Here is an 11498-nt window from a genome sequence, read left to right as displayed (position 1 = left end):
TTTGCTTTAAATTAGGGTTTCATGCTATTTATATAGAATAGCGCTTTGTGAATGACTGCTAAATGCTGCGAGTAATTGAGTTAGGCAGATCAAGAGAGACCTGTTTAAAATCTGAAATTTCTTTTCTTATAATTGAAAACAAAAGAAGTCTCTTCATTTTTTTAAAAGTAGGATGCTCCTTTTAAACAGAGTGAACCCCTTTTTGCACTCTTACAGTCATCATGCTAGGCTAAGCTGAGCTAACTGGAAACATTGTAATTTGAAACAATGTCTTCTAGTTCGTAATGAAGTTGTCTAATGAAGGCTTTTTCTACTTCTATACTTCTAATAGTTTTGGCTAGAGTTTAGCAAAAAACTACCAAATGTTACCTTCTAACTACTGTATAAAACCGACAGAATCGTGTTCCATATTAATAATTGAGGGTTAGTGTCTTTTTTTAAACACTCCCATGAGGCCCTGAATAATATCTCATCGCTACACATGAGACATTGCATCTTGTCATGTCATTTATCAAGCTGTAGTTTGAAGAATCTTTGTTGTTGTTTGTGGTGGTGGTGAGTTAATGCAAAATAGCACTAACCAGAGTCCCACAGCTTCCAGAGCGCCGTGGCTGAAGGATTCCCTGCCTCGCCATCCTCAAATCTTAATTCCTCACGAGCACCTCTGCGCCCCGCAGCAATAAAGCATGGAGCCATCAACGATCGCTGTTGTCAGCCTCAATACGTTGACATCTGTGTTTCTATTTGCGTCCCGGCTAATCCTCCATTGTCTCGGCGTCCCCGGGCTTTGTGACATGCAAATGACCGGCAACTTGTCTTCATCAGCAGCCCGTCTGCTCAAGAGTGGAGACTGTGGGCGAGGCCCTTATCCACTCTCACCGTGAAATCCTCATTAAATCCAGCGGGGCATATGCCACGCTGATGTCTCCTCCGGTTTGAAGTCTGATCCCCGTGGCTGCTTAATATCATCCATCACTGCCACTTAGTTCAACTCCATAAAGATTCCGCTGCATTGCAGCTCTGCGGCGGATCCATTAAAAGATCAAATTATTATGGGCGGAGGGATCTTCTGAATGGTTTGGGTCCAAATATTTAAGGGACTGCATGTCCTTGTTCTGCCTTGTGGTCCCTTGTGCCCAGGCGGATTTTTGATTTGAAGTGGGAAAACCAAAATTACAAACCTAGCTGTCTTTAGATCACTATAGAGAAATGGGGCAAGAAAGGAAATGCGCAATCCAAACCAAAAATCGCAAATTAAGCTGTCCTCAATTATCATTCGGAAATGGGGAAACAAAAAAAGGAAGAAGTTTCCTATTCTTTTTTCTGCTGAAAACACAGGACTTGGAATTGTCGAGTCACAACAAACAGCAAAAACACACACACACAAAAAACCTGAAACAGTTTAAACCGGTTGTTATTCCTTGAGATTCCTTATTATGGAGAAACATCTCGTTTTCCGATTTTGTTTTTTTTTTTCATTTCACCAAGTACATAAACCTTCTATTTTTGTTTTGTTTTGTTTTGGTACATTTGATAACTTTCTTTATCAATATTTAAATGACTTGGTCACTTGTGAGCTAATTTTATTGTTCCAGACGTTTGTAAAGCTGAATGAGCTCAATATATAATAATAGTTAAAAATATTTCAAAATATAAATGCTTTTTCTTTTGAACAACTACAACACTATGGGTAGATCAGTGGAGTTTGAAAGTAGGTCACAGGTGCTGCTGATCACCTGTGTGCTCCTCTCAGCTGCTGCTAATCAGACTGAGCTCTGCCTGCTCAGATGGTGCTCAGAGGTGCCGGGCGGGGAGTCAACACAATCAGTCGACTTTCTGTGATTTTGCGTTGGGTGGAAACCACGGTTGCCGTGCACATTCGGACGGTGCAGTGTGTTAGTTTGTCAAATGAAAAAACCCATGTCCTTCAGGTTGCCTTCATTTTAAAGGGAAATGTTGAGGATGATACAAAAAAACAAAAACAAAACAAAAGCTCTTTCATTGGCTGTCGTCAATCTTAGGATCTCACAGCTGACAAGAAAATAAGCGAGTGCGTTACTGCGTTACTATGCAACCTCTTTGAACAGCGGCCGTGTGAAAGTGGCAGTTTTGTTCGAGTGCCACGTTGGAGAAGCAAACGAAAACTCTTTGCATACAATTTCAGTCACTTTGGCAGGGGAAGTTTATTTAGTTATTTATTTATTTGTTTTCACATGGACATAATCGCATTAGACAAAGCAGATGCATCGTTTGTAGGCACCTGTCCACAGTCTAAATATCCAAAAATCAATCAAACAGAATGTGAAATTTGAAGACTACTGTCGCCAAAATTAACAAACAAAAGCAACATAATGGATCTAGTAACAAATCAGAATCTGAATCTATCCATTAAGATCAATTATGACATTAACACTCGCAAAGTGAAAGAAGGGTGAAACCGGTTTGAAGTTGACTTCACAGAGGTGATCTTCAGGTGGCTGCATCCCCTTCAGCAGCTTGTCCATGAATGTAATTATTTGTAGATGCATTCTTATACTACTATACATTAAATATAGTTGTGTGCTCGCAGCACGCGATTTCGCCAAGTGAAATCGCGTGCTGCGACGTGTGAGGCTTTTTCTTTTCCTCTCTTTTTCGTTGGTGGCCACCCGCTGTAGGTGACAACTCGACAGACACGGAGGACGATGCCAGATGGACCCTGATGGCCACAGATTGGCATCCACAATGGCGAGACAAGGAGAGGGATGGGCGCCAGTGAAGCGGCATGTACTTCGTGCCCATGCATGTGACCTCGTGTCAGGGTTGCGCACGTGTTCACTGCCGCGCAACGGCTACACGTTCTGGATCGATCTCTGTTTTTAACTTTTTTGCATATTCACCGGCCTCCAGCCTTACCTTGAAGTCGACATCAGAGTAGTTTAAAAAGCGTCATCAGTGTGTCTTTAGGGAAAAGTGGAGAAAGCAAACTTTTTATGCAAGAAATCAGTACTTTTTTGGACACAAAACTCTGTGTTTTTACCCTCCTGCAGGCGCCCCCCCCCCACCCCACCCCCCCACTGCACACCTCCACCGGGCCTGCTGGGCAAAGGGACTTTCTGCTAGACTGCCCCAGCAATCATCAAAAGGGGCACCGCTTGCCAGAGAGGAGTACCTGGCTGCCCAGCTGGTGGGAACCTGTCGGCATCATTGCGGCGCCGTGAAGGAACTCGCTGTTCCAGGCGGTGAGGACAGTGTAAACACGAGAGCAGAGTGTGCCCGGGGGGGGAGGCGGAGGTGGTGACGGAGAAACACGAGCGCCGAGACGTCAGACAAACACCAGCAAAAACTAAAAAACACGCACATGCTGTTCTGGAAGGACCCGGTGGTGTACAAAAGCACACAAACAGGTTCCTTGAGATTAGGCAGGAACCACAAAGGCTGTTTCAGTGCCGGCAGTGCAGCGCGTCGCCGTTGCCAAGGTCCCCCAGACGACAATATCAACAAGTGGCGCAGTCAGCAGGTACACTGAGGCAGCGGCATCATATTCCCATGGCGGGAATAATCTGCCCGCTGTGTGCACATGTGCGTGAAAGTGACGAGAAAACGTGGCCGAGGGATGAACCGGGGAAAGGAGAATGGAAAAAAATGACAGAATGGGGGGAATACAGAGGGGGATTAAAGGGATCCAGAGAGATTGACGTCTTTATTGTTAGCCTGTTCTATTCCATGCTTGTGATTTGATCAAAGGAGTCTCGGACCGAGCGACTCAATTTCGCCTAGTGGCTGTTTTCTGGCTCTCCGCCGTGACGACACAGCTCCACTCTGCTGATGAAATGAAGCAACGTTGTGTTTGTTTGGTTTTTTTCTGTCCCCCCAGCGATCCTGGGCTGAAAGTAGCGCGCATCACATTAGGGAAAAAGAACACGGCAGCACCCACGTGTCCTCAACATGCGAAATGTGTGTAAAACATGATGGAATCACAAACAGTTGTTACGAATTTGCGGCCTCGCTGGCGTCTTTGTAACATCAATCTCTCCGCTCGGCAACATTAAAGCAGGAGGACGCCGAGGAAGTGCAGGTTCCCCCCTTTTTGTTTGTTTCTTGAGGTGAAGCAGTATCACATACAGCCGGTCTCTAGGGAGCAATAGTGTTATTATTATTATTATTTTTTTATAAAGAGGTGAGCTTTTTTAAGTTATTTGTTTTTCCTACCCTTAGAACACTTCTCATATATATGTGTATGCATGTATGGCAGCTGGAGCAACATTCTTATTGCTCTATGTAGAGCAGTAAGAATGTTGCTCCCAGTTAGCTACCACCTTGCCTGCCATTTCTAAATACGAAACGCACTGACAGACGGGCTTCCTTAAAAACTCTACAAACTGGACCTTTAAAGGTGGTGACATTGGACTGGTGTAAACATGATGAACTGAGTCACTGATACAGTATGTTGCCCCAGTAAAATGACACAGCGACTCAGCCATCGACGCCACAGTGACATGCAGCGAGATGTTGCCAGCTCTCTTGGTCCTCCACCCTGCGAGGAGCGTCCACCTTCTCAGGTTTCGGGTCAGACAATCCAAAAGGCATCCACACAAGCGCAACAGAATTGAAGAGTGAGACCTGGTGATTGATGGCTCGTGACCACGCCAGAGTGTTCCCTTTCTGGCACAGTGCGCGGTGGTGCTATGGCTCCAGCCCCCCATGTCCTCATAATAAACAGGTGAAAGGAGTGAATGGGTGCACCGTAGTGCTCCCTGTCAGCCAGGTCGGGTTTCAGGACCCCGGCTGTCTAGCATTCCCTTGAACTTGAGACAAACTCATCCCCCGCGGACATCAAAAATTCATTGCTGGCTGCGGGAACACAGGTCTTGTGTACAAAGTGTGAAGGAGTGTTAGAAATGACTGGCTGCATTCTTCTGCCAGTATGTATGCGGCGAGCTGACTCTTTTGTTTTTTTTGCTCCTTTTGTGGACCTGTGGTGTCAGCTATGCTTGGTATGCTTTAGTGGTCCGGGCGCCGGGGACGAGTAGGGTCTGACAGTTTAGAAACTGGAATACATCCTTTCTATTTAAGGTTTGTCCTGCCAACTCTCTGACTGCAGTCGGTCGGAAGTTGATGGTGGGAGGGTTTCATTCAGGTCAACGGAATCATTACATTTCTCGCAGATACATCTTAAAAACCTCGCGTCAGTATCATTTCAGCTGGTCGGAATTTGACTCAATCAAAAGTCTTTGGGGAAAAAGGCCAGTGGTGTAAAAAAGCCAGAAATAACCAAATTGTTGGGAGTTGCCTGTACTCTTAAACACTGGTTAAAGGCTCTCGTCAAGATGGATGTGCAAAATATATCCTGTGGGTATCTGTGACATCCTGGTATGTCAAGGAGTAGATATATCATACCGGAGTTCATCTCTTAAACCACCTCTCTCTACTGTCATTCGCACGCTTGCAAACTAGCGCACCACCAGACCAAAGAGCCAGAAGGCCGGTTAATGTTGGACCGTTCACCACTTGGCCGGAAAACGGGACACCTCGTGGCCGCGATGTCTGTCTCGTTCTGCACGGTGTGTGAACAGACAAGTGTTATGCAAACCCTCTCGCCATCACAACTTTCCCTGAGTGAGATGCCACTGGTGTCTTTCAAGTTTTGTTGCGGCGTCCTCAAGCGACCGCTTGTATGGGATCTGAGGACATCAGAGTAATTTGCTCTGTGTGCCAAGCTGAAGTTTCCTAACGCTAACTTTTCGTGGAGCTCAGCTGTTGTTCTTCAAACACTTGTGCGGTTGGAATAGTAAGGCCTAACAATGAATGTTCCTCTATTTTTCCGATCATCATTTAACATCTGCAATGTGCGCACTAACCAGTATATGTAGCATTGTTACTCTGAATTTGTATCCCTGAACCGCTGAGGTTTCCCCGCAAAACCCTCCAATAAATGTTTTGTTCTGCAGTCGCTAAACACTGTCACATACTGACTGGCTTTGTATTTAGCTCTGACTATGTGGATAGCACAGCATTTGTCCTCTTTCGTCACGGCTGCCTATTCCGCCTGATTGTGAGGATAGGTGAGGCCAATATTTATCCAACAACTTTGCCATTTTATGCCTTGAATGGAGGCAAAGTGAAACAATGGATGTTTCTTTTTTTTCTTTTTTTTTTAAGGAGGAGCCGCATGGCAAAATTCAAGCTTTTCCAAGTATGATTTGTCATGACTCACCATCACTGTATATAGTAATCATGCCAAATTTAACATTTCACAGCATCCCTAACCATGAAGTTTTATTTTTTTCCCTCTCCTAAGCCACTTCAACAAAAACTTTAACCAGACAGGACAGTAATTTTAGACGTCTTGAAAAATAATTTCAAGACCTACTCCGCCATGACCCAACTCAGAGCCCAAACTGTCTCCCAACAATAAAAGTGGCCCGCTAAAATGGGTATATCTGGCCACGGCCTTCCCTTTATATTCCATCTGAGCGTCACCAGAAGTACACAGTTTACACAAGTGAGGGCTCCGATTACAAGCTGTGAGAATAGCAGCCCGTTTGCTCTCCCATTCGGGGGACGCTTACGAAAGAGCCGGCGCATCTCCTCAGCGACCATGATTAAAAGGTTGCGTGCTCGCCACAGGTATGTAACAACTACCTCGACTCCCCCTCGGCTCTACCAGGAATGTATGGGAGCGGAAAAACTACCACTGCGCAGGGAAGAAGGCTGTCCGTCCTCGTGGGCCCCTCGGCCCCAACCACACGTGGTAGGTGCGCCGCCGGGGCCGCACTTTCGCCACTCGCTCGGGCCTGAAAAATATGTGGCGTGGGAGGACCCCTGGAATCGGAGTCGGATGGGAAACCTGGCTGTTTTGCCCTGCAACGTGCTGGGAAGCGAAAGGAAACGAGAGCTTCTGATGGATGGCAGCGAAAACAAACACCGGACGGCGTGGCAGCGCTGTTTGTTTTGATTGATAGTGCACTTGAGGTTGCGTGAATCTTTCGAATAAGGACAAATCATGTAACTTCACAGACATACATATGGATGTGTTTTTTCCCGCTGGTGAGACATAGTCCATGTCACGAATTCTGGAAGCCATCCATCAAACAAAGTCAGATGAGCTGATCAGTTGAGGCTAAAAACTGGAACATCAGGTGGAACTTTTCCCAAGTATTTATCTGGAATATTCATCAGATTAAGTGCCAATGGAAAACCTTTGGGGAGGGAAAGCAAAGATTTGATCGTTCAGATAAAACATAAATGTATTTAAATGTGATAAGTTGTGGACTCCTCTGAAATTTTGAAACCCAATCAGAAATGCATTCCATTGAAGATCTCTGGCTTGGAATGTGTTCGATCCACTCGGATTTTTTTCCTAAGATACAAAATTGATTGTACAAAACGTTCAAACACAATCTGTTCCAGTGTTGGCCAGACTTCCAAGGCCAAAGTTTTGGCATCAATTCTGCTTTGTCTTGACGACGATGCCACTGATCAAGAACCTTAAGAAAAAACTAAACCAAAACACCAACAGCATTTCAGATGAAAGGAGAACTGTGACGACATATCTCAGAGGACTGCAAAGAGACAGTATCACTCCTTTTGTAGGACTGCTGTGTGTGTGTGTGTGTGTGTGTGTGTGTGTGTGTGTGTGTGTGTGTGTGTGTGTGTGATTATGACCTAGTTAGCCGGGGCCATTGTTTCCAGATGGTTGTGTCAGAGAGCTCCTTGTCTCCTCTCCATATCTCATAGCACTGATTTAACACCCTGTCATGAGGTGGTTCGCAAACGCATGTGCGGCAAATTACATGATTCAGGTTCCTTTGTTTTATTTTCAGGGTCTCGTTTAGGACTATAGCATACCCGTGTCTTAAACCAACATTTAGCTACTTCAGGGTTACTACTTGGTGCATCTTGCTGCAGATTCACATTTTGAAATACTCCCTTCAAATATGACAAAAGGACCACTCTTGACCGAGTCAACAGATTTGTATGTGATGTAGGGTTTGGCAGCATTTCAAGACCAGCACCTTTTCTGTGCCCCAGGTGTGATTAAATCACCTGTCAGTTGCGTTGAAACTCTGTGGTATTTTGTCACTTTGCCACCTATTGCGGGTTCCCAGACACCTCATCCTCATCCTTGCCTTTTGTGTGCGTTTCTTCCGCTCAGCCTCCCTCCCTCCTCCTCCTCTTTTTCCCCCTCCTCCACCTTGTTTACCTGCTGCTCCGTAGCCACGGTGATCGCGCTGATCACGTTACATCCAGGACAGCCAGTTCTGGGAAGATGAAACAAGGGATTCTCAATAATACTACCATTATTCCCAAAAGGCTGATTCTCCAAGCACTGCTCTGTTCCCAGAGTGCGCACACGCACGTGCACACGCACGCGCACACATACACATACACACACACACGCACACCAAAACAAACAGATACGCTGGGAAAAGGAGAGCAGGTACGCACTTTTTCATTAAGGCAACATCTATGCACGCTGCGATGAGAGCATGAGGGAAACAAAACAGGCACACGGGGAGCCATTTGGACCCATAACACCAACCTGAGTACCAACGCGGCACATATTGGATTTTCACGCACACTGGAAACACTACTGCCCTTTGTTCACCTGTTGGCCCTCTGGGAATCTTTTGGGCAAATCATTTTGGAGGATGCAGGTTTCAGACGAGGACCTGCCAAACTTGCTCTTAAGCCAGCTTTAAATTACTGGTCCGCAAGTTACATGTTGTGTGAACAACTGTGAACAACTGCCCATAGAGGTCTTCAAAAAGTTGAAAGTTGGCATCTCTGAACATTTCATGGACTGTATTGCATAATACGTTTTTGTGCATTGTGCAATTGGTGGTTGAGTACCTCAAACTGGTGCGTGTTGATTTGGATAAATGAGATGGAAAGTGCTGACTCACACCGGGCTTCAGTTGGTCGATAGCTCTTCCACTTCCTTCTCGTTTTGTTCCGACAAGCTTGGTTCTTCCTGTTTTATTCTGAAAGTTCTGCCCCTCACGTCGCTTTGCATAACCTACTTTTCCTGTCACTTCTGATCGCCTGCCACGCCCCTGATAGATTTCACCGGGCCTTCTCTTTGCCTTTGTATCTCCAGGTTCCCCTTTGTCTCTGCCAGCTGTTACCTTGTATGCCTTCGTGCCACTGAAAAAAGCCTGCTTTGCCTGCCGCATTTGAATGAACTCATGAACCAATGAATGGTTTACTTTGAACAACAAAAGAAGATAATGGGGCGGAGTTATGGTTGGTAAGTTTATCCAATTGTTTGGTTAAGTAAATTGTTCTATATTTTCAAATAAACAAGATCAAGAAGTATTTTGGCCTCCTCATTAACTATTGGTTGTTGCTGTTATTGTGAGAAAACTACAAAGACTTCGCAATCAAGTTCGATACCTGGTATATGTTATTCTCCAAGTTGTATTTCCATCTGCTATATAAGTAATTAGCTTAGCACCTAAAACAATAATCAATCAAAGAAAAATAAAACTTTATGTTTACAAATTAGATGTACTTTTTCTAGGTTTCGTTTTGAAATTCCCCTCACTCTGGCCCAGTACGGGGAGTTTCAATCCCAGTCGCTGAAATTTCCATCTTGTGCTAGACTGACCCGAAAAAGTTCTTATCTAACATTAGAAATTTGCAACAGTCTCAAATGATTTTTTTTGATTTGCCCACAAATGTTGCAAGCTGCACAGAACATTCCAGGGTTTAATCTACCAATTCGTCAGTTATTAAAAATAAATAAATAATGATAGTAATATTAACGTAGCGGGTTAGTTAGCATGAAACAGTGTCACTCGGAGCAGGAGCCACGCTGGCATGTTGTCGTTTTGAGTGGATGCTGGCGAACGGCCGAGGGCGGAGCGAGGTTGCTAAAGTGTGTCGTGTAAAAGGCGGGGAAAACAACGGAGCCGAGGTCAATGCTGAGCAGTGATTTTTCACTCACACTGCAGTATAGAAGCCGCCGCTGTTCCTTCAGCTCGGCTGCAGCCGAACACGAATCCCCACAGGCTTTTGTATTCCTTTCTCTCCCTTCCCCCCTCTCTCGCTCTCTCTCTCTCTCTCTCTCTCTCTGACTCTCACTCTGAAACCCGCAGGAAGCCGAGCCGACTGCAAACGATTTAGTTTCGTAAGGACGAGAGCGAGCAAGTGAGCGAGCAAGTGAGCGAGCAAGCGCTGACGTGTTATAACCTGCAGCGGGGATCTCAGATGCTGCCCAACGCGAACTAGGTCACATCCAGCGTTGTAATGCGAAGCGGATGTACGGTCAGGCGGCAAAAAGCCGCTGATTGCGACCTATTTTTATTGCCTCCTTGTGCAACGGTGCCGTTAATGAAACCGCAGATAAGAGGAGAAGCTTTGACACGTCTGCCATGGGACGACTGTATCTTTGCCGTTTGCGTATGTTCACCTGAAGCGCGGAGCGCTGCCTTTAATCGCAGAGCCCCGCTCAAATCCAAGAACGAAACAGGAGGGAGAAAAAATGATAAGAGGTCATCATCGGACCGATGCATGCTCGTAGAACTAAAACAACGGTTTGTCTCCGCCTTTGTGATCCTCGTGTTCCGTTTGGAGGTTGTGCGAGGGCGAGGAGCAACTCGAAATAACTTCCAACAGACCACCTTGCTCCCGTGTTTGGCAGAGCAACATGAGAAAGGCAGGAAAAAAAGCCCAAAACAAGAGGAGCCGGAGTAGCGGCCGGGAAAAAAATTTCTGGAACCAAAGCCGAAAGAGCTGCTGGTGTGGGCGTCTAGGTGAATGGCAGAGGTCCCAGGACACCTTGTTACTCAACCATCGATGATGGTGCCAGGGATGGTAGACACTTCCAAACCTTGCTTACTTATTTAAATAAAAACAGAAATCTTTTGAGGAAGTTGGAAAGAGAAAACAGGACGTGAGCTAAAGTCGCTAAAATGGCGCTCGGAGAGGGGGATGGCTTTGTTTGCAGTCTTGTGACCGTCATGCTAGCTTTGTGTTCTATAGTGACTCGAAGCAGAAGCTTAACTTTGTGGTCTACCCACACTATCTTTTCACGTGTGTTCTTTGCAATGCTGTCGATGCTACATTACCTAGCTGCTACCTCTGTAAACACGCCATGTCCCAGCTCTTCTTCTTCTTCTTCTCCTTCTTCTTCTTCTTCTTCTTCTTCTTCTTCTGCCTTTTGGAAGTAAATTCACAGCTCCACACAAGGCCTGGCACAGGTACAGCAGCGTTTCCAGTTGTTTTTGTGTAAGCACAGATTTTTTTTGAAGATGGCTTCGTGGTTCGTGGTGTTTTTTTTAGGACAGATTTCCAAAGACGTTCAGTTTAAAAAAAAGTGCCGTCTTCGCATAAACGGGGCCTAGGTTTTTCAGTTGGAAAGGAGGATAAACTTCAGGAACTCTTGGACATGCGTCTAAAGAGCTAATCAACAAATACCCACGTTTCCTTTTAAACTGCATCACCTGAGTTTGACTGTGTTAGCGTTCTCTCTTCTTTATTAGCGCAGAGGCTGATGTCAGCAGCGCGGCTCC

This window comes from Nelusetta ayraudi, unplaced genomic scaffold (assembly GCF_046127955.1).
Source record: "Nelusetta ayraudi isolate G7.1 ecotype Tasmania unplaced genomic scaffold, CSIRO-AGI_Nayr_v1 ptg000135l, whole genome shotgun sequence".
Taxonomy (NCBI): Eukaryota; Metazoa; Chordata; class Actinopteri; order Tetraodontiformes; family Monacanthidae; genus Nelusetta; species Nelusetta ayraudi.
The sequence above is the reverse complement of the archived record's forward strand: the minus strand, read 5'-3'. Positions refer to the sequence as shown.